Source organism: Amblyomma mixtum, chromosome 8 (assembly GCF_055824585.1).
Source record: "Amblyomma mixtum isolate Tamu chromosome 8, ASM5582458v1, whole genome shotgun sequence".
Classification (NCBI taxonomy): domain Eukaryota; kingdom Metazoa; phylum Arthropoda; class Arachnida; order Ixodida; family Ixodidae; genus Amblyomma; species Amblyomma mixtum.
The window spans coordinates 136520788-136543877 of record NC_143019.1 but is presented as its reverse complement, the minus strand read 5'-3'; the positions used below and the strand labels follow the sequence as shown (position 1 = coordinate 136543877).

The following is a 23090-nucleotide window of genomic DNA, read 5'->3' as shown; positions in this document are numbered from 1 at the left end:
CAATGTACGTTGTGCTGCCATCGATGATACATTCTCAAAAACAACCGTTCTCCGAGCAGCCACTGGCACATTACTGCTCACAGAAGCGAATGAGCTAAAAGGGAAGAGAGCAAAGTGCTCTTAAAAATTGGTTTACCCCAGAGGGTAAACTGAGGTTTGGGCAGTTCTACCCAGCGGTTTGCCGCCTCCACGGCGCAAGAGGTGGATTGTGGGGCTCCGATGACACTACATCATTCAGGTACACTGAAGTCATTTTCTGATGGTCTTTAATCCTCAGGTGGGGCCACTGTTTCTGCAGTCCGACAAGGTGCTTGAAGCGAAGCGCTCTTGAAGCGAAAAGCTTCACTAGGCTCGTCAACACCGCGCTTCGCGTGAGCCACACTACAGTGACGTCACGCGGAGCTCAGGTGGCCGCTGCTGCTGCAGCCATCGTTGCCGCCGCGCGCTGACTCCGTCGTCTGACCGCTCCTCCTCGCCACCGTTTTACCCTTCGCCGCTACCGCGTGGTCGCCGGCACCGTCCCAAGAGGAAAAGGTTATTTCGCAAGGCGTTGCGAGAACGCGTGAGCGGCGGCGGCCATAGAAGAGGCGGCCATCCTCGCCATTGTTTGACCTTTCGCCGCAGCCATGCACATTTCAATGCGCAGTGCACATTTGAAAGGAGGGGTATGTAAGGTGCGCTTGCCCATAGAACAGGCGCAGACACTCGCCATGGAAGGAGAAGATGAAGCAACAGTCGGACTGCGCAGAAACACCGATCCAGAAGTGGTAGCTTGGGAGTTGGCTGAAAAGCAGCGAGAGCTTTTCACTTCGAGATATCCAGGCTTAACCTTAGCTAAGCCACAGCCATTTTTTTTTTAAAGGGTTCTGCTCTCTTTTCTTGCCTCCCCGAATTCATCCAGGAGAGCTTATGCAGAGCTAGTTTCTTTACATTTTCTCTTGTCCAACGAATTATGGTCTTCAGATGCTGACAGCTGTCTATCCTCCTGAAAACAACTTGTGTCAACCTTGTTAGTGGGCTCTCTAAGGTGATCCAAGTAAAGTGTCCGGCAGCACGGACCCAACGTCCGACGGCTGCCACCCCCACGCTTGAATGACCAGACTTTTGCTGCGGTGTTTTCCTTCATACCTCGGTTTTCTGACATGTCAGCTCTTCGCTCCTCGGGCCCGCCTCGTACACACCATTCACACGTGCACATGCGCAACGCGGGGCTGGCACGCGCGGCACACCACTGTTCGACGCACCACGTTCAATACTCCCTCAGCGGTTTCATGTGCACATCACGAAGACCAAAGGCTTTTAATAATTCTTCCGAAGTGCCCCATGATCACCTCTCAAAATCTTTGCCATTCATCAGGTGTGCTTCAGTTCTTTATAAGCATGCCAGTAGCAAAGACCTCTTTCTTCAGTAGTTCATCCATGAAACCCCGGGATGAAAACCAGCAGTCAGTGTACAGTGTCGAACATGATGGAACACTTTCCACAAGGGTCAAAACCGAGTTCCCAGACACACCAAGACCAAAGTCGAGAGAAGATATCTTTTCTCTTGTAGATTTTGAAATAATAAATCACTCCATCATTTCCCGCTAGAAAGAAGTGCTAGAGTCCCAGTGGGTGTCCTTTGTTTGGGACATACTGCTTCACAAGGCAGTGGCCAGAAAATGGGGTGATTTGCTCGTCAATGCAAAAGCAATTTGGCTTTTCCACTTCATCTCAACAAAAAGGTGTAAACTTCCACAGCCTTTCAGGCTTTTGTCACTTTCAGTGCCATCACCCTCAGCTTTGCAGCAGAAATTGTATCTTATGAAGGAAAAGCGGTCTTTCGGCATAGAGTCTGCTATTGCACTCGTAGCCATTCTTTTCTTCCAGAAGAATTAAATTCTTGGATATCCTATTACTCCCGTGAGCGTAGAACAGCCCAAAAATTTGTTTGACCTCCCTGCTACTGATTTTTGCTACAATTCCGGGCTCCTTGCGAATCCGATGGTTGATTTTCTGAGCCATTTGTTCAAGCATATTTTCGCTGAAATACTGCTTGCAGTAGTCTAGTGTTGAGAAGCCACACCCCTCTTGAGAAAAAACACTGCTAGTTTTTAGATCCGACACATCATTCTATGGAGCTGAATTCTGTGTTCTCCGCAAAACACGTCGCTGTGAAGTTTGCCTTATGCAGGTATACTCGCTTGTGAAAACTTCAGGCTTGACGTTTGCCGAGTCGATAACATCGATAGGTCGATAAGTTGAGAGCATTGCACAGTTTTCCGTGTACTGCTAGTTCCCGGAGATAGGGATGTAAGAGCTGCAAGTTGTCGTCCCCATTGTCTGGAAACACAAAGACAACTCTAGGCTTACGGCAGCCGGTCGGAAGGTGTCCGGTCTCTCGGCGCTGGAAACAGAAGATCGGCTTTTTAGCTTCAAAAGCCTTTTCCTTTCTAGCCTCTTCCTTTGCGCTGCTAGCATCTTCGTTTTTGAGTGCGAGAGGGCTATTCAACGATATGTTTCTCTCGGAGTTGGTGGTTCTCTCATTTGAAGGAAAGCGCACCCGACTATCTTTCTCAGATTTAGCCATGGGTCGAACGCGTGTTACTTTGTAAGGCTGCAGAAGATCTTCAGTTTTAATTTTTCTTGGCCCCGAAACCTCCTGATTGATAGTGGAATTATTCTCGGCGCGCTTTGCCTCTGCAATTTGTAAATCCAAACACTTTAGAGCAAGTTGCCTTTCTTCGGCTTCCTTGAGATAAAGGTGTTCTCTTTCAGCCCTGTTGGCCTCCTCCTTAGCCCTCCCGATTCTCTCCTGAATGAAATCCGAGGTCTTTAAAATTTTGTCGTGCTCAGCACCACATTCCTCAATAGCCTCAATCAGCTGCAGCTTTCTGTGATTTTCCCCAACCTCAATACCCAGTTCTTCACACAGCAAAATCAACTCTGGCTTCATTAGTTTGCTCAAATCCATGGCAATTCCCGCACGAGGACTTTCAAAACAAGTTGCTACATGAAATACTTTAGCGAGCATGTGCAGAAAGATAATCTACAGGTTCTGATAAAATTTGCAGAGTTATCAGTCTGGCAATTCTTAAAGAAAGTTGAGCGCACACCACTGCTGAAGCCAGGACCAAGCATGGCTGATCCCGCCGCTGCAAACCAGTTTATATATTTTGCCGTGCTAGTAGCGTGCTTCACCAGGCATCGGGTCCAGGAACACCACTGCTGTGCCGATGGAGGAAGGAACATGGGCCGGAGACGGGGAGTAGGAGAAACGAGGAGAAAACTATATTCACATATTGACAACATTAGTTACAAACAAACACAGACAGAGTAAAAGTTGAGAAGAGTCAGGGAATCGCTGTTTGATTATTGGGTCGAGTTCTTTAAATAGTCTCTCCCATCGTCTTCCCGCCTTTTTCATCCAATCGTAGAGACTCCGTCTTGGGCGCCGCCTTTGGATGGAGCCAACGACGCTCATTGGCTGCTCTCTCCATCGTCTTGCTTAGCTGGGTCAATGGGATAAATCTCCCGAAAGTGTCCTTTCTTCCGGTCACCTCCTCACCCACAAATGGGCACGCAGTTCAGCAAATGCAGCTGTCAGCTGATGACCCTTCAGGAAGCCAGCCAGGGGGGTCCCATATCTTGGTTCAAGGGAATGCCCGAAGGCGAACACCTGTAGCGGCGTCACCCCGCTGTCGACAAAAGAGTGAAGCGTGGATGATTGACAGCCGCTCGTCTCCGTGCGTGGCGGCAGGCGTTGAGTGATGTCACCCTGGCGGTGATAAATACAAGTTCGCAGGGTCATTACTGCTGCGTTGGGTGCTGCTTAAGGGGAACTACTTAAGTCGGGAGAACAGGTGGGGGCAGTAACGCCGCAGCGGAGGCAAGTGGAATAAAGGAGTCATCTAGACTCAGTATCTCCGTCCGCTGTGTCAGGTGCCACCTTTCTTTTCAGGCGGTCGCATGTGAGCACATACTCGGAGAAGCACCACTTGAGCAGAACCCCGCACTGCCTCTGGGAATGGCTTAAGTGAAGACGGCTGTGGCGGGGACACACACACAAAAGGGGGGGGGGGGGGGGAGTGTAGAGTCACAACAGCTCGTCCGCCGCCCGAAGAGGTCTCACAGTGGTTGCAGCCAGCGCTGCTCCCCGCAGAGACCTGGAGTTGTGTCGATTCTGCCTCTGGCCACAGCTGGGCCCAATGAAAAAATTCCAGAAATGTGCCTCGAACAGCAGTGGCACCCTGTGCACAGCTGCGTGCCCTCATCCTCTGCAGCTGAAACATTGCAGAGCTTGACGCTGCCTCTCGCCAGGAGCCCTCAGGAACATTTCCAAATGCAGTCCGCGTAGCCAGGGGTCAGTAGTGGTCAGCTGAACTGCTCTCCGTACAAAAAAAATTATGCAGCGTGCATGTTGCCTTTACTACGTTGTCCAGATTTTTTGGCTCAAGGTTGATTCGTCTCTTAAAGATGTGCCACCGAGATGCCAAGATGCCGAAAGCATTTTCAGTACATCTTCTGTAAAAGAAACAATCACAATTTTGCTCGCAAAACTGATGTGTGTCACTTTTTTCACACCAAGCAAAGCCCTTTTGTGACTCGATACACTGGTTCTAGCAGTTATAAAATATCGCATGCCTGCAAGTCTATAAATGCTAACTGCAATTGAGTGAGGCCAGAAGCACCACTGTGCATAACACACTATTTATGCCGCAGAACACTTAACAAGGGCAACCTACTGGAGCAGCAATGGAGGTTCTTCTCATTCATGCACCATCCATGCTACGCTACACCATACCAGACCACACCACTACCTGACACTGAGACCATTTCCAAGCAGCACTCTACAGTACACTTAATAAGGGCAGCCTACAGGAGAAACAATGGGCTACATTTCCTGCACCATGTGTGATAAGTGCATCAAACACTAAAATTCATGGTCGCTATTGGTATGGATGACAGGAACCTCCGCACCATTCAGAAGCATATGTTTTAAGTAGTCCTGCTGCAAAACCGTAGCTGCTGGAATGCATGTAGACGCAGCAGATGCAGAGCTGCGGTGCTTTCTGGGCCGATAATCTGGCTACTTCTCCAGGTTTTTTTACTAGCGGTGTGTTTCAGTAGTGATGGCTGCTTGTCTAACATTTGCTTTGCAGCTTGCCTAGCCTCATGAATTTCTTTTTGACTACTTCTACCAGTGATGGATCAGCCGAGTCGTCCCCTATGTTCATGAGGTCCTGTAGAAGAGCTGCAGTCAGAGTGCGAATGCCTTCCATTTCCGAACTCTATGACTCTGTGCAGTAGTTGAGGGAAGAGCTTCATCTTCATGAGGTGGGCTCTGAAACCCAGAATTTTGTTCTAGTTCCCACTGCACAGCAGCATGAATATGCTTGCACAAATTCAAGCTGCTCCTGAAGTGAGCGCAAGTTGGAACCTGTGGAACGCCTACGGAAGACATGTATCGATATCTGATCATCTTAGCTGTTCGAGTTTGCCCACCTTGGAATCTCGTTGCAAAATGCATTGCTTGAAAATGTTATTCGACATCGTCAGTAATCACACCAGAATAGACTTTCACACTTATATGCAGTATAACAGAACACGACAAACTCGGCACAAGCACGATAAAACAATTGTAGTTCCCAAATGCAGAACCACTGCACAGAAGCTGTTCTTTCCAAGAACGATAGCTGATTCGAATGCATTACCTCGTGAACTGGTCACCTTATTGTCAGCCGAAAAATTTTCATCTGCAATCAACCCCAACCGGTCAAGTTAGGGTGTGGTTCGATTCTGGAGTGTTGCCCTTGTCGCGTGTTGTTTTGTGTTTTAATCTAAAGTGTTTATTACTCGTCTTTATTTTAGTTGTTCGGCAGAAATTTTGTTGCCTACCTGCAGGCCTTCTGTTTTCCTTTTTTTTCGTTGTTTGCTGTTGACAAAGCACTATGCAATTGTATCCTCACTCCTGCCTTGGCCACCAAAAGGCGGCTGGCAGTATTGAATAAATAAATAAAAAATAAATAAAAATAAAAATCGATATTCATGACAGCTCTTCCTGCAACCTGTGCATGCTGTGTTCCCTTTGACAAATATGTACTGATGTTGCCGCAAAGATTCCGACTCCACAAGCCAGCCGCCATGAGGTGCTTTGCTAACACCGGATTTCGATATTGTGACACCTGCACAGTGCTTCTTAAAGTTATCACCTGTGCGGTGTTCTGCCCTGGGCCTCACCTCAGAAGCAAGCTGCTTCAGGGGCCGCCCATTAGTGAACCTCTGCAATGTAATCAACAGCTTGTCTAACCTCTGGCACTGCATCCTCTCCAAGTAGACCGTCTTGAGCTCATTATGTAAGCTCTCCAAATGGTTATTAGTAGTGAGACCGTTGCCTTCTCTATAGCCGAGTGCCCACTGCTGCTTCAGGAGCCGCCCATTAGTGAACCTCTGCAAAGTAATCAACAGCTTGTCTAACCTCTGGCGCGGCTTCCTCTCCAAGTAGACCGTCTTGAGCTCATTATGTAAGCTCTCCAAATGGTTATTAGTAGTGAGACCGCTGCCTTCTCTGTAGCCGAGTGCCCACTGCTGCTTCAGGAGCCGCTCATTAGTGAACCTCTGCAAAGTAATCAACAGCTTGTCTAAGCTCTGGTGCTGCTTCCTCTCCAAGTAGACCGTCTTGAGCTCATTATGTAAGCTCTCCAAATGGTTATTAGTAGTGAGACCGTTGCCTTCTCTATAGCAGAGTGCCCACTGCTGCTTCAGGAGCCGCTCATTAGTGAACCTCTGCAAAGTAATCAACAGCTTGTCTAACCTCTGGCACTGCTTACTCTCCAAGTAGACCATCCTGAGCTCATTATGTAAGCTCTCCAAATGGTGATTGGTAGTGAGACCGCTGCTTTGTTTATAGCAGAGTGCCCACTGGTGCTTCAGCAGGCTGCTTCAGGAGCCGGCCATTAGTGAACCTCTGCAAAGTAATCAACAGCTTGTCTAACCTCTGGCACTGCTTACTCTCCAAGTAGACTGTCTTGAGCTCATTATGTAAGCTCTCGAAATGGTGACTAGTAGTGAGACCGCTGCCTTCTCTATAGCAGAGTGCCCACTGCTGCTTCAGCAAACTGCTTCAGGAGCTGCCCATTAGTGAACCTCTGCAAAGTAATCAACAGCTTGTCTAACCTCTGGCGCTGCTTCCTCTCCAAGTAGACCATCTTGAGCTCATTATGTAAGCTCTCCAAATGGTTATTAGTAGTGAGACCGTTGCCTTCTGTATAGCCGAGTGCCCACTGCTGCTTCAGGAGCCGCCCATTAGTGAACCTCTGCAAAGTAATCAACAGCTTGTCTAACCTCTGGCACTGCTTCCTCTCCAAGTAGACCGTCTTGAGCTCATTATGTAAGCTCTCCAAATGGTTATTAGTAGTGAGACCGTTGCCTTCTCTATAGCCGAGTGCCCACTGCTGCTTCAGGAGCCGCTCATTAGTGAACCTCTGCAAAGTAATGAACAGCTTGTCTAACCTCTGGCACTGCTTACTGTCCAAGTAGACCATCTTGAGCTCATTTTGTAATCTCTCCAAATGGTGATTGGTAGTGAGACCGCTGCTTTCTCTATAGCAGAGTGCCCACTGCTGCTTCAGCAAGCTGCTTCAGGAGCCGCCCATTAGTGAACCTCTGCAAAGTAATCAACAGCTTGTCTAACCTCTGGCACTGCTTTCTCTCCAAGTAGACCCGTCTTGAGCTCATTATGTAAGCTCTCCAAACGGTGATTAGTAGTGAGACCGCTGCCTTCTCTATAGCAGAGTGCCCACTGCTGCTTCAGCAAGCTGCTTCAGGAGCCGCCCATTAGTGAACCTCTGCAAAGTAATCAACAGCTTGTCTAACCTCTGGCACTGCTTTCTCTCCAAGTAGACCCGTCTTGAGCTCATTATGTAAGCTCTCCAAACGGTGATTAGTAGTGAGACCGCTGCCTTCTCTATAGCAGAGTGCCCACTGCTGCTTCAGCAAGCTGCTTCAGGAGCTGCCCATTAGTGAACCTCTGCAAAGTAATCAACAGCTTGTCTAACCTTTGGCACTGCTTTCTCTCCAAGTAGACCCATCTTGAGCTCATTATGTAAGCTCTCCAAATGGTGATTAGTAGTGAGACCGCTGCCTTCTCTATAGCGGAGTGCCCACTGCTGCTTCAGCAAGCTGCTTTAGGAGCTGCCCATTAGTGAACCTCTGCAAAGTAATCAACAGCTTGTCTAACCTCTGGCACTGCTTTCTCTCCAAGTAGACCCGTCTTGAGATCATTATGTAAGCTCTCCAAACGGTGATTAGTAGTGAGACCGCTGCCTTCTCTATAGCAGAGTGCCCACTGCTGCTTCAGCAAGCTGCTTCAGGAGCCGCCCGTTAGTGAACCTCTGCAAAGTAATCAACAGGTTGTCTAACCTCTGGCACTGCTTCCTCTACAAGTAGACTGTCTTGAGCTCATTATGTAAGCTCTCGAAATGGTGACTAGTAGTGAGACCGCTGCCTTCTCTATAGCAGAGTGCCCACTGCTGCTTCAGCAAACTGCTTCAGGAGCTGCCCATTAGTGAACCTCTGCAAAGTAATCAACAGCTTATCTAACCTCTGGCACTGCTTTCTCTCCAAGTAGACCCGTCTTGAGCTCATTATGTAAGCTCTCCAAATGGTGATTGGTAGTGAGACTGCTGCCTTCTTTATAGCAGAGTGCCCACTGGTGCTTCAGCAAGCTGCTTCAGGAGCCGCCCATTAGTGAACCTCTGCAAAGTAATCAACAGCTTGTCTAACCTCTGGCACTGCTTACTCTCCAAGTAGACCATCTTGAGCTCATTATGTAAGCTCTCCACATGGTGATTGGTAGTGAGACCGCTGCCTTCTCTATAGCAGAGTGCCCACTGCTGCTTCAGGAGCCGCCCATTAGTGAACCTCTGCAAAGTAATCAACAGCTTGTCTAACCTCTGGGACTGCTTACTGTCCAAGTAGACCATCTTGAGCTCATTATGTAAGCTCTCCAAATGGTGATTGGTAGTGAGACCGCTGCCTTCTCTATAGCAGGGTGCCCACTGCTGCTTCAGCAAGCTGCTTCAGGAGCCGCCCGTTAGTGAACCTCTGCAAAGTAATCAACAGGTTGTCTAACCTCTGGCACTGCTTCCTCTACAAGTAGACTGTCTTGAGCTCATTATGTAAGCTCTCGAAATGGTGACTAGTAGTGAGACCGCTGCCTTTTCTATAGCAGAGTGCCCACTGCAGTGGGCGCTTTGCATACACCCTCTCAAAGTACTCAGTGAAGGCTCTGAGCTCCTCCACAGACTTTGACGCCAGAAATTTCTCAAGGGCAGCCTCAAATTCTGTTATGCTTGGGCAAAGCATCAAAGTGTGCAAAGTTTCCTTGACAAGTTTCTGATTTTCTCTCCCTCTCACTTTACTGACATTCAAGTTCCAATTACGCTTGACATGCCAAGTACAGAGCAAGCGTTTCTGGGGGCTCCCCATTACCCTTGCCCAAGCATTGTAATATGCTGGCGCATCATCTGACATGAAGAGCTCAGTGCAAAGTGCCTGACCAAGTCTCTGCTTGATTGCCGGAAAAAAAAAAACAACCATAGTTTCTTCTGTAGTACTTTTTGAAAGAAGGTACGCGCATGGAATGCCTGACCAGTCTTCGCCAATTACTAGCAGTGTTGTCAGATGAAGATCGTGTGAATTCGTTCCATGGGTGGAATCAATGCAAACACTGTTCCTACCATATTCAAGCAGGAATTCCTTCCGAGTGCTGTTCATGAGAGCCATTTTAAACTTCCCTATGCCTTGTTCCGTAAGCAACTCTCTATCAGCATAGAGCAAAACTGAGGTTTCTTGGAGCTCATCAATCCACATACTCATGCTGACAAACCCATCTGGGTCTTTCTGCTCCTCATTTCCAATATGGAACTTTCGCCTTATATTATAAACATCGTGCCTGTCCAAAGTGTGGAGCACATTCAATTCATCTCCACCAGTTGCATGTGCATCTAGCAAAATCCTTTTACTAGGGACACCTAGGCTCAGTTTTGCTGCTATGTCGTTCTTCTGAATGGATGGCAAGCGCTGATGCTTCACACTTTTCGCATGGCCGTAGTGCTCCGCCTGATACTCAACACTTACTTTCTCACCTTCTTGCGTGACAGCCATGGTTGCACTTCGCACTGCCCACTAACTTTGGCTGCCGCTTACCTTTTCCAGTTTTCACCTGCATTCCTGACCTGTGGCAAATCACGTACCTCTTCGTTGCTCCTTTCCCCGTATTCCAGCAAAAAACGCGGAAAAGGATCTGTCGTAAATTGTTTACTTGGGTTATTAGGACACACCTGCTCCAGACGTGAAGAAATGAGGCAACCGCTCGCACGTTACTGTGGATAATTACGATCCCAGCCGCGGCTGTCGCATTTCAATGTAAGTGAGATGCCAGTGGCCAGTGTATCAGTGCACGTTAACGATCCTGTAGTGTTCAGTTTATTGTGGACCCTCCACTACGGTGGCGCCCATAGTCTAAGTCGTTTCGGGACGTTAGATGAACCCAACGAATCACGCGACTGCTGGTGTTACCTGTGGTGCTCGTCAGATACGTGGCTGTGAAGGGCGGCATGGCTAGTTTTGTTTCATCATCGCCGTAGACAATATAAATATGTGACTAAGCTAGCCTCACTTGATAAGGTTTTTGCGTTAAATGTTGCCAGGTTCAGTTTCCAATGGCGGCCTGTCCGGAGCCAGAGATTCTTAGCACCCTCCGCTGCGTCACAGATCTGACCGCTGCCTTGGTCAGTGGCTCCGCAGCCGCTGGGGACTGTGGGCCGAGGGTTAACTGGTTTGTTTGTATAAGGTTGTGGCCAAGTACTACACCAGGGTGGCCAAATCCTGTTTTGGTGAGGAAGTGCATTGTCGGTTCTGGTCACTGAAATAGGCCGCACTCCAAGCCTGGTTATGCAATTCCATCGACACGCGGAGTTTTTTCTTTTTTTTTAATCCGGTGGAGAATTGCGTGGCACTGGGGTTCGAACCCCGGTCCTCCTGCACGCGAGGCGGATGCTCTACCTCTACGCCGTCGCTGCATCCACAATCGTAATCAATGAACGCTATATATAGGTGCTGGTTATATTCTGCGCATTTCTCTCTATCACCTGATTGATAGCGTGAATATGGCCTATTGTCGAGTATCCTTTACGACCTTGGCAGCACACCAAGATGCTGCACTCCAAATACATTATGGCGCGTATATCTTTTGATGGGAGCTCGAGCAGCGGTGGCATGCTTGGCGAACTTGGCAGAGTGCCGAGATGCTTGTGCACCCTCAAGGCGGCCACGAGGGCTCCCGCTTGCTGGTAGGCTGCCATCTCAGCACGATTGCACATGAGGAGCAGACAATGGAGCAGATACGCCACTGCACCCAACATTATTTTTAAAAGGCTGTGCCACTGGTCAGACTCCCAGTAGTCCTTGCGAGAGCACTTGACATCCAGGACGTTTGTTGTCATTCAGCTCGAACAGCAGGGGCCTTTCCTCAGCTTTCCTTCCCGATGTGCGCTCTTGATGGGAGCACTGGCGGCAGTTGCATGCTCGGTGCAGGGCTGCCCGTCTGCAGCAGTAGGTTCTTAGAGAGCCTCCACACGCAAGGTCCCTCTATGTTTTTAAAACTCAACATCGTAGTGGACTCGGTGTGCCTTCGCAACTGACATTTTCATGTTGGCTCGAGTCCAGGTAGGCGCATTGCTGAACAAACACTTCAGATGCTCTCATGGCCTCTCAGTATCTAAGACTGCAGCAGGCAATATAGATAATATCGATGCACAAGTAGTACCAAGTCACCATTTTTGTGATGTCAACAAAAATAGGCTGTTGCTGGCGCAGTTTTCTTATCGTACTCAATTCTAACATGCATTCATTGGAAGATAATTTTTTTCTCGAAAAAAGGTGCAAGCTTGAATCGAGTAAACAAGATACGTTATCACTGGTGGCCAAGCTAAGCCAAGCTGCAACCAACCTGTAGCAATGCCATCAAAGAGTGACAGCACACGCAGCCCCCGGCGCCGGTCAGGGGGCATTGGGCGCGGAACTGGCCCTGCCTGTTGGTGCTGAGGACGGAAGAAGCCCAGCAGCCGTGCCTCCCCAGTCAGACCGAGGCCAGAACACAAGTGGCACCTCCAGGCAGTGGCAGCTCCTGTCCACACGACGGTGGGGAGTCCCACCAATCACCACCGATCAGGATCACTAATTACAGTAGGCTGGTGAACTGAACAGGATAATGAAAACTCTTTCTTATACAGAGTACCCCCAAAAAGCATATGCAAACATACCAAGCACATCCAAACAACTCTTCTGCAAAAACTGGTGGCCAAGCTAAGCCAAGCTGCAACCAACCTGTAGCAATGCCATCAAAGAGTGACAGCACACGCAGCCCCCGGCGCCGGGGCATTGGGCGCGGAACTGGCCCTGCTCGTTGGTGCTGAGGACGGAAGAAGTCCAGCAGCCATGCCTCTCAGTCAGGCCGAGGCCAGAACACAAGTGGCACCTCCAGGCAGTGGCAGCTCCTGTCCACATGACGGTGGGGAGTCCCACCAATCACCACTGATCAGGATCACTAATTACAGTAGGCTGGTGAACTGAACAGGATAATGAAAACCCTTGTCTTATACAGAGTACCCCCAAAAAGCATATGCAAACATACCAAGCACATCCAAACAACTCTTCTGCAAAAACTGGTGGCCAAGCTAGGCCAAGCTGCAACCAACCTGTAGCAATGCCATCAAAGAGTGACAGCACACGCAGCCCCCGGCGCCGGTCAGGGGGCATTGGGCGCGGAACTGGCCCTGCCCGTTGGTGCTGAGGACGGAAGAAGTCCAGCAGCCATGCCTCTCAGTCAGGCCGAGGCCAGAACACAAGTGGCACCTCCAGGCAGTGGCAGCTCCTGTCCACATGACGGTGGGGAGTCCCACCAATCACCACTGATCAGGATCACTAATTACAGTAGGCTGGTGAACTGAACAGGATAATGAAAACTCTTGTCTTATACAGAGTACCCCCAAAAAGCATATGCAAACATACCAAGCACATCCAAACAACTCTTCTGCAAAAACTGGTGGCCAAGCTAAGCCAAGCTGCAACCAACCTGTAGCAATGCCATCAAAGAGTGACAGCACACGCAGCCCCCGGCGCCGGTCGGGGGCATTGGGCGCGGAACTGGCCCTGCCCGTTGGTGCTGAGGACGGAAGAAGTCCAGCAGCCATGCCTCTCAGTCAGGCCGAGGCCAGAACACAAGTGGCACCTCCAGGCAGTGGCAGCTCCTGTCCACACGACGGTGGGGAGTCCCACCAATCACCACCGATCAGGATCACTAATTACAGTAGGCTGGTGAACTGAACAGGATAATGAAAACTCTTTCTTATACAGAGTACCCCCAAAAAGCATATGCAAACATACCAAGCACATCCAAACAACTCTTCTGCAAAAACTGGTGGCCAAGCTAAGCCAAGCTGCAACCAACCTGTAGCAATGCCATCAAAGAGTGACAGCACACGCAGCCCCCGGCGCCGGTCAGGGGGCATTGGGCGCGGAACTGGCCCTGCCCGTTGGTGCTGAGGACGGAAGAAGTCCAGCAGCCATGCCTCTCAGTCAGGCCGAGGCCAGAACACAAGTGGCACCTCCAGGCAGTGGCAGCTCCTGTCCACATGACGGTGGGGAGTCCCACCAATCACCACTGATCAGGATCACTAATTACAGTAGGCTGGTGAACTGAACAGGATAATGAAAACTCTTGTCTTATACAGAGTACCCCCAAAAAGCATATGCAAACATACCAAGCACATCCAAACAACTCTTCTGCAAAAATACTAAACGAAATGGTCTTCCAGTAAGAAAATAACTACAAAAAATAAGTTACTATCACCCTCTAAAAAATACACTCCTCGGCATGCATTCAAAGCTCTGCATGGTAGTGCGCACTGCAAGCATCATATGAAACACACACTTTGTTCAAATAAATTATGTTAATCATATAACACAGTTTCCCTTACAATTATTAAGTCAGTGCCTACCAATTAATATTACGCATATTTATTTTTCACTGACCTGAAGACAATAAGCAGCTGCAATAAAACTGCCTTGGCAGCTTGACAGGGCTGATAGCCCATGATTTAAAGATGTTACTGCACTAATATTTGTGTCCCATAGTACGGTATTACCTTTTCAATCAATTTCTTGACTATTGACCTCTGAATTGCATCAACTTTGTGTGCTTTTGTCGAACCTTTTCTAGGTGAAGTCGCTTGCAAAGATAGTGCATCCTGATGTCCAGATATTTTGTAAAATTGCCTTCACAAGGTGGGGTGAGTGCTTTTCAAGAGAAGGTTATCAGTCATGTGTTCATTAAGAACTCTGAAAAGGTCTTTACCTGTAAATGCTGTCATTGTAGCCACTGCAACCTTGCCTACAAGCCTTCGTGACATCAGAGGAGAACAAGCTATGGCTCGGCGCCGTTCTTTCTCCCAGTGCTGACAGATTTTGAGGACATCGTTTGAAGGGTAGATTGAGCCACCATGTGATGTCCTTCGAATCAGGGAGTAGGTTTTGTTCTCATGACGTGATGCGGTTAGTGCAGATACCCACTCACGACACTTCAGACTGGCTTGCAGAATTCCTTACTGCAAATCCAGCGATGTATGCAATGACAACCTCTGCAGTTTCTTAAATATTGCCTGGATCAGTGCAGTAAGCATGCTCTTCAATAATGCTCGGCACTTTTTCAACAGAAGGCTCATTGTCTGTCGGGTGTTTGGGAGTGGTGGTCATGTTTATTACTTCTGTTGAAGATGGCTTCACAGATGAGCTCACGTATAGAATGCTGATGCGCTGCTCAAGTGGAAGGAAGTTTCCACTGGCAACATGTTTCACCTCGTTTTGGACTGTAAGCCGCTTGAATGTTGCTGCAAACTGCCAGGCAGTTGGATTATCATTGCACAGTGGTGCTCCAGCTGCTGCATTTGCTCCATTTTGATACATTTACATTTTGCTGCACCAGTCTGCTCCAAAAGTGGCAAATTGATCAATATTGCGCCTTAGCTGCTCCAAAAAGAAGACACTGTCTTGGGAAAGCAACTATATTTAGAGCCATTCAGGATTTCAGTTGACAACCTACTAAAACGTTTTCGCAGTTGGCAACCTAGGGCGTTGGTGGGCTGCCTTGTGTATAGTGTACTAGAATAGTTCACTATAGCCTTGTGGTAGAATTTAGCAGCCAGTTTTTATGGAGGAAGGAAAGAACTCGGGAGAGGCTGTTACTTCACATTTTTTGAAGCCGGCTCCCGTAGGGAAAAAAACTGAGCAGGGAGCGTCCGGTGGAGCCTAGTCATAAAGACCATCGCCGCCCCTTTGAAGCACGTGTATTTCAGACCTTCATGTAGTAAAGGTGTTGCGGGAGTTGACCTTGATGTAACGAACTGGCTACGCCCTCTATCTGTTAGTGCTGAGCCACTCAAAATTTGTTAGAGCCACGCGAACGTTCCGTGATGATAAAGCACGAACTGACATGAGAGGAACGCCGATCGCATCGAGCCGCCGCAGTTGGCGCATCTCCGGCTCTTTCTCTTTTGGAACGTCATACCACGTGGCGTTACAACTGTTCATGCTCAAGAGCAGTGAAAAATGATAGCGCACAGCAAAAAAGAAACGTAGTGACTACAGTGAGGGGGCCCGTCACTTTAAAATCTAGGCTACAGTGAGGGGGAAATAACAAATTGTTGTAAACATGACGTTTAAGTTTGCTTGCAGTTACACGTAATTATATATTTTTATAATTTTGTTTGCTTCCTCCGTCACCTGGAGCCGTTAGGTTAGGTTAGGTTAGGCGTTGAGCCGTTGACAACGTACAGTGCAAGCAGAGTCTTGCGTCACTACAATCGTGTCCCGTCACTGTAGCGCAGATTTTAAAGTAAAGGGCCCCCTCACTGTAGCGCAGATGTTAAAGTGACGGGCCTCATCACTGTAGCGTTGGTGTTACACTGACGGGCCCCCTCACTGTAGCCTAGATTTTAAAGTGACGGGCCCCCTCACTGTGGCCTAGATTTTAAAGTGACGGGCCCCCTCACTGTAGTCACTGCCAAAAAGAAAAGACATGAGCAGTGCGCGGCCATCACTGCCGTGTGGTTGCTCGCGTGATTCCGGTGCCGATAACTTTGGCGTGTCAGGAGCGGGGATGGCGGAGATCGCCAGCGACTCAAGGGGAGGAGTCAGTTTCCTGGGGCTACAGCGAGGGAGCAGCGGGGAATAAAATCCGTGGTTGGTCTACGGCAGCGGCACGGCCGCACGCGTTTCTCTCCAGCTCGGTCGCGGTGCCCCCGCCTTGCGCGGGTCGCGGCGGAGGTGGCGGCAGCTGCTGCTGCAGTCGCACTATCAGCGTGATCGCAAAAAGTTTCTCCACGTTTATGACTTTCGAGTAACACTGCTTTGTTAAATGTTTTCAAGGTGATTGCACCTACTTTTATTTCTTATTTCGGTTCCCGTTCTGCAGTGTCCTTTTGACTCACTTCGCGAAACCTACATGTAACGGAAACCTGGATGCAAAGAAAAATCTCAGACTTTTTTAAAATTTCGTTATGACCACGTTTAACTGTAGAGCCAACATGAAAAAAGAATGATTCTAGTAAACGTGTTCTCTGGACTTTTAGTCAAGCACGCTTGGTTGAACTTGCGTGCAAGGCAGTGTGAGTATTAATAAAATATTTTCTGTTTTTTTGATTGTTTTTTTCCTAGCTACGCATAGCTGAACCTTATCTCGTTAGGAACAAACTCTGTGACTCCTTTATTCCGTTCATGCTGTTCCCATGTTGCTCCAGGGTTATCGTTCTGATACAGATGTGCTCCAGAATGCATATTTTTCTGCTCCAAAAATTGCTCCAGAACTTGAAATGGCTGGAGCACCACTGATTGCAGTGCCCGAACAAACACTGCAATCCTGGCTCAATTTTTAAGTAGGCAGATATGCATTATCGTGAACTAAATGGGTGTACAAGGAAATAACACTGCATGCAAATTAAAAAGCCAATAAAGCCTGTCTTCCTGTTAGTTTCTGTGGGCAGTTTTTTTTTGTGCTGGGTCTCGAATAGAGGAAAAAGCATTCCTTTGCCTTTTGCAAGTATGTGGTGACAGCAGCCACATTTTCAGGGCACAGGGGCTTTTTCCAGCCTCTTTGTTTCAGGTGTCGTGAATTAAGAATATCAAGCACATTGTTCACATACCTCATAAACTCCTCAGTGGCTGCAGAATCTCGCAGGCTTGTCACTCTTAGTGCCCTGCATTCTTCAATAGCGTCTGCTGCAGATGTGCTGAACACTTGTGCTGCAAGGGATAATACTTTCATTGGCTGAGACTTCCAGTTGATTTGGGGTTGCCTCAGTTTGTTTGCCAAATGCAGTTCCTCGTGAGTATTGCAACCCATGCAGCTGTTCAATGTGCTTCCACATTATTAGGCCTCCATTGGCATTTTCTAGAACTTTTTTGTCACACAGTGTGTTTCTGAGGAGTTTAAGCATGTGGCAGGCGTCCAATAGAACAAATGTTGCCTTCACTACGTTGTTCACGTTTTTTGGCTCCAGTTGATTCGCCTTTCAAAGATGCGCCACCGAGATGCCAAGATGCCAAAAGCACTTTCATCACATCTTCTGTAAAAGAAACAATCACAATTTTGCTTGCAAAACTGGCATAGCCAGGGGGTCACTAGTGGCTAGCTGAATTGCTCTACCTATAAAGGAAATTATGCAGCACGCATGTTGCCTTCACTACATTGTCCACATTTTTGGCTCCTGTTGATTCGCCTTTCAAAGATGCGTCACCGAGATGCCAAGATGCCAAAAGCATTTTCATCACATCTTCTGTAAAAGAAACAATCACAATTTTGCTTGCAAAACTGGCATAGCCAGGCGGTCATTAGTGGCTCACTGAATTGCTCTCCCTACAAGGGAAATTATGCAGCACGCATGTTGCCTTCACTACGTTGTCCACATTTTTGGCTCCTGTTGATTCGCCTTTCAAAGATGCGCCACCGAGATGCCAAGGTGCCAAAAGCATTTTCAGCACTATCTTCTGTAAAAGAAACAATCACAATTTTGCTTGCAAAACTGGCATAGCCAGGGGGTCACTAGTGGCTAGCTTAACTGCTCTCCCTACAAAGGAAATTATGCAGCACGCATGTTGCCTTCACTAGGTTGTCCACATTTTTTGGCTCCAGGTTGATTTGCCTTTCAAAGATGTGCCACCGAGATGCCAAGATGCCAAAAACATTTTCAGCACATCTTCTGTAAAAGAAACAATCACAATTTTGCTTGCAAAACTGATATGTGTCTCACTTTTTTCACACCAAGCAAAGCCCTTTTGTGACTCGATATGCTGGTTCTAGCACTTAAAAAGTATTGTACGCCTGCAAGTCTATACTGCTAACTGCAAATTGAGTGAGGCTAGAAGCACAGTTAAATTTACTGTTAGGTTCTCGCTTGAGTGATGCATACCGTGCACGGCTGAGACGGTAGTTGAACACCACCTCTTTGGCATCTGTGCAGCTTTCTGGCAGTGGCCGCATGAAATCTGGGCGCAACTTAAAGGCCCCATCACCAACGAAAACATGAGGGCACACCTTCTCTGACTTTGGCAGTCGAGCTACACGAGGCAAATTGAGCTTGCCCTGATGAAAACGTTGGCCAATGGGGGAATCTTTAAAGATGCCCCCATCACTGAGTCTCCCAGGTGCACCCACATCCACCAGCTTAAAAAGATACCTGCTGTCCACTATGGCTAGCAGAAGGATGGAATGGGTTCCGTGGAAATAAGTGCGAATATATATTGTGAAGGCTGGCGTCCACAGGTGTCACTAGAGTGAACAGTACCCGATGCAGTGACCTGGCAGCTCATCCCATCCTCTACCACATTCTGATACTTGCTCCGCACCCACAGCAGTTGACACCCCCCCCCCTCTATTGAGTTTACTGCTGGAGTGTCATTAACTTTGTTTCTTGCAATGCGTTACAATCATTGCAACCTAGGGGCTTTTGCAACAACAACAAAAAGAAGACTTTGCTTCCTCAGAATACACACTCGCAATCATGCCACACAAAACACTAGTTCGACCCCTCACAGATTTATTACACTGTAGTGTTAAGTGTGGAATTCGGCGTTTCACACTACTGCACAAAATTATTTTTTCTATTTCACACACACTGATTTGGATCGTGTAATTTTTATTTCCAACAATTTGAGGGGCCGTAGGCCCCTTGCGTAAACACACACACACAAAAAAAAGCACAACTGCCTTCCGTCCTGAAGATAAGTGGTCATTTGCAACCACTTCCAAAACAGTTATCTTTCTGCCATAACATGATTATGCTACTGATTTCCCACTTATCAAAACCGCGCATTAAATCCTCACCAATCATTATGAACCTTTATCAGCTCGCCCAGCTCAACATTCTGCTATTCACCTATGCTGTCCGTGGTTTCATCTATTGCAGGCTTCCTTAAAATGCATGTCATAACAAGCCACTCATTTTTCTGCCTTTGTCTGTTCAAGGATCTTCTTGATGCCACATTGCCATAAATGATGTTTTCATAGCTGTTGAGGTCCTGCTTTTTCTTGCACTATTTCAGTGTGACTGTTTCACAGTCATACCTGACCCTTTCCACAATGCTTGTTGGGCCTTGACAGCAGTTCAACAAAAGTACTAATCCTTTTTTTTACGTCAGAACATACAAATACCTTTTTTGTCATACCTTATAGTTGAAATAAAGGCTTCCAGTATTCTCAGGGCGTTTCATGTCAATGTGTTTCCCATGCAGCGCTTCCAGGCAGTTTGGGAATTGCCACCTACTCCATAAGTCTGCAGTAATTTGCCTCCATTCATTCTCGGTTGAAGCCTGCAATACGGAGGACTAGATCTTAATTAACATAGCAACACCAAGCTACATTGCACTGACCTGATGTGCACGGTGCCTGAAATTCTGGTGGCACTGCAGGATACTCCTCACAAGCAGGTGCTGCCTTTTTCAATAATTTCGTTTTTGTGGACTCTGCTCATCTGAGTCTGATTCCACCAAAAACCGCCTTGGCTTAAATATGTGCCTCCTCTTGTTCTCTTTATCACTGGATGCCAGATCCGAAGTGAACTGTGCTCTGTCGAGGCGTCTTCTTGCAGCTTCGTATGTTGTAAAAAACAAAACCCACACAAGAATAAGTGACACATGTTTTTACAATAAACTACAGACTTCAACTAGTAATCTAGCATTCTGACTTGTAAACACCAAACTGAGATTCAGTGAGGTTAACCTTTGAAGAGAGTTAGTCGGCAGATGTTTCAACAAAACAAAGCTTCATTCGTACCTGCTATGTCTCAACCCCTCTACAAGCTTTTCCTTCCTTAAACATAGCAGTGTGCTGGGCTCTGATAAGAAATGCAAGTGCGTAGTACTGATAGCATCCAGAGAACATTCTCTGCAGATTTAAGGGCCAGTGTCTTGTCTTTTTTACCATTTTCTGCGATAGTACTGGCGAAATGTGCAACGCTTCATACGTTTTACATTTGGTCATGATTGGCCGCAACGTCTGCAAATAACGGCAGCTTGCTGTGGTAGGGTGGCGATGAAAACGCTCTATCGAGGTGGCGGCAGCAGCAGCTCAACCTAGCGACAGAGCAGTGGGTAATCATGGCTCAGCTCCGTAGCCAAGGCAGCTTTACGAAGGCGAAGGAGGCTGAGCTAATATCGCTCTACCAAAAACATCCGGTACTCTGGCACAACACCCACCCTAATTATTGAAACGAGGATAAGCGCAAGACCGCCCTGCAGATCATAGCTGCAGGCAGGAACAACGAGTTCGACGGTGAGTAGTGGAGGCTTCCTTCTGTGTTTAGTGTGATACATGTCTAGACGTCGTTGGTTTTGCTGCATGGCTGCTTGCTTGCAGTAGAAACGGTGAGCGTGAGGTATCGGTTTTTACAAATGTGCTAATCTCAGGCGTCCACGAACCATCCTGGTAGGTCTGGAAGCCGTCGCCTGGCGCTCGTAGCCCTTTCTCAGGCATTATTGCGCCAGTGGCAGGCCGGGACCCAATCCCGGCCAACGCTGCCACGTTTCGATAGAGGTGAAATGCTAAACGTTCACACTTGCCGCCGCGTTGCCCGATGATTTAGGTGCTCGCCTACTGAGCCGGAGCTATCTGTGTCAGTTGGTTTGCCTGCTTTAGGAATAAAAGGGGCCGAAAAGGGCAACCCAGTCAGGCAAAGCGACCCAGACGACCTCCTTGCCGCTAAATTCCGCAGTTTGGTGCAACCCTCTCAGCCATCAATGAAGAGTACAAACAATTCCCAAGAAACCTCTTCAAAAAATTTGCTGTTGAAGAGCATCTTGGCCACCAGCGAGTCCTTGTTGCAGCAGCTGTTTGCGCGCCACTCTAAAAGTGTTCGCCCTGTCAGACAGAACGGAACTACGTGATGACCTGACTGGCCCTAGCTTGAGCTTTGAACGGCTGGGCTAAGACAGGCACCATTGTGGATGCATCAACAGACATAACGGCGAGCGTCGTGGTCTGGGGAAGCAAGCTTCTCCCCAGTGTAGAAGGTCCTAATGTTAACGATTGTACTGCACAAAAGTAAGCCGCCTGTAGAAACCTTGTGTAAAAAGAGAGAAGCACTGAACACTGCGACAGCAGCGATAGAGTACACACCACTGCGATTTGATATTCGAAGGAACGGCTTATGAGACAAATCACCAGAAGTGCCCTGGAGATCGTCTAACAAGCAAATTATTTGTCGTGAACGCCCGACACGAGCTGAAAAGTTAAAATGGTCAGTGCTTGGCTTTGATCTGATTCTCTCTATTCCAGTTATTCATTTTTCCTTCCACTTCTGCCTCTGGGATAGCGATGCGTTTACGAAGGCGGCCGCAGCAACCACTGCCCGTCAACCCAGTTTCCGGAACTGTGTTGAGCGGCTGCGCCAGTTAGTGGAGACGTTGACTCCCTCTCTTCCCCAAATGGCGCCTTCCTGTGTCATCGTGACGCAGTGACGACTAATCACATATGTTTGCGCTTGGCTCCTGAGAGCAACGAGCGTTTGAAAAAGTGCGGCACTGATGCAGAAAAATACGTTCAAGGCAGAGGAAATGGTAGCAAGAGAAAGGCGACATAGAATACAAACACATAAGACAGCGAATGGCCTAGACCATGACAGCGGCGTCATGCCTGGAGCACTGCAGGAGCCGATCTAGCGGCCGCAGGCGCAGAGAAAACCCTCACCAATATTGGCCGTCTAGCACCCACGACCCCCACACATCGCGACTGCTAGCTACAGAGACCGAAACAAGTTCCTATCAGGAACTATCGATCTAAGTGGAATGGGAGTTGGAAGGAAAATAGTTCAAAAATGGGTGAAAGTAGCAGACTGAGAGCCACGCGCCGCAGCTGTCGGGCCCACAGTCTGAGGTTCCAGAGGAAGCCACGAAGTAGAATGGTGATGCACTCGTCAAGGGATACAGCACGGTTCCAGATCATATCCCACCAATTTTACTATTGGCCAACTACACTGAACAGTATCAGCCTCCACGGTTTGTCCCATTGCTCATTCACTCCACGCTAAAAGATGGCTTCTGCAGCAGGAGCGCAGAGAGAGTATGGCCGTACAAAGGCCCAGCTTTTCCTCCGAGCCCTGCGCGGTGACTCCCGACGTCAGAAGGCCAGCCAGCCTTATGGGCCGGGCCGGCGAGTCGGGCAGCCTTGCTCCCAGAATGGCGATGCTGGGACGCGGTAGAGCGACGCCGTAACTCATTTTGTTGCAACCTTCACGCATGGATAAAGTTTTCTCTCCCCTGAACTCTGAAAATTCGCGCTATCTCTGCTGCCGTACCCTCCCCGTCCGCTTTCCTCCTCATGCACTGTTCGTCGTCACTTTCATCCTTCGCAAGTGAAAAAATTAACATAGGCTCCTTTCGCTTCACATTGCCTTCCGTCACGGTAGCATCAAACTGCGTGACAATGGCTTGCAGATCAGTGGTGGAATCACAAGGTGCAACGGCATTCAGTTCGGACAGGTCAAGAAGCTTTTGGAGTC

The 23090-nt window shown here is 48.3% G+C and overlaps 1 protein-coding gene and 1 pseudogene across 2 annotated transcripts in view; one reads left to right on the top strand and one right to left on the bottom strand.

Annotated features, from left to right (window-relative positions):
• LOC149334569 (G2/mitotic-specific cyclin-B2-like) overlaps window positions 1-23090 on the top strand; it is a 77460-nt gene that overhangs the window by 41146 nt on the left and 13224 nt on the right. The gene's annotated exons all lie outside the window — the stretch shown is intronic.
• LOC149334572 (uncharacterized) lies at window positions 9412-13553 on the bottom strand (annotated as a pseudogene).